Here is a 906-nt window from a genome sequence, read left to right as displayed (position 1 = left end):
CGAGACCGACCGTGACTCTTTTACGCGACGCGACGAATGATTTTAAAAGCATAAAAATCACATTAATTTTTTTTGTTAATGTAATTTTTTGATACAAATTTTTTAAATAAACAATTATATATGTAATATCTAAATATTCTATTACGATATTCTTTTATACATCATAAAACAAATATATCCTTCAAGTATTAGTCACGCAATTGTAGCGTGAACTGTACTATCATTCATGTAATATTATCATGAAAAACAATACACAAGAGATTCTATATAAATACAAATTAAAGTTTACTAAAGAGTAACTAATTTTGAAAATTACATTTTGTTTCTATTATAAGAAAGGGAATGTTAAAAATTAATTAAACATATGTTTACATATATGTATTTATATATTGTTCAGAATCTCAGTGACCCATTCTCCATAATATTTAGCAACTTTGCAATACTTACTCCTAACTCATATTAAATAACTTTAAAAATGTATACAAATACATATAAATACATATAAATAAAAATTTTTCTGAAATCTTATTAAACAAGTTAATCAATACATTAACCAAAACAAAAATCTTATTTTGTTTATTTTGAAAACACATAAGTTGAGGAACATTTTAAGACTAAAACCAATTCGCTATCTATATTTTAACTGGTACTTTATTTTTATACGTATGGGGTACTCACGTTTGGGTCGGCCGAAGGGGATGAGCAAAGAAATCTCATTGTGCATATTTTGAAAACACATAAATTGAGGAATATTTTAAGACTAAAACCAATTCGCTATCTGTATTTTAATTGGTACTTTACTCTTGTACGTATGGGGTGTTCACGTTCGGGTCGGTCGAAAAGGATGAGCACAGAAATCTCATTGTGCATATTTTGAAAGCACATAAATTGAGGAATATTTTAAGA

Source organism: Temnothorax curvispinosus, unplaced genomic scaffold (genome assembly GCF_003070985.1).
Source record: "Temnothorax curvispinosus isolate PA1 unplaced genomic scaffold, ASM307098v1 QBEX01006091.1, whole genome shotgun sequence".
In the NCBI taxonomy this organism is placed as follows: domain Eukaryota; kingdom Metazoa; phylum Arthropoda; class Insecta; order Hymenoptera; family Formicidae; genus Temnothorax; species Temnothorax curvispinosus.
The sequence above is the reverse complement of the archived record's forward strand: the minus strand, read 5'-3'. Positions refer to the sequence as shown.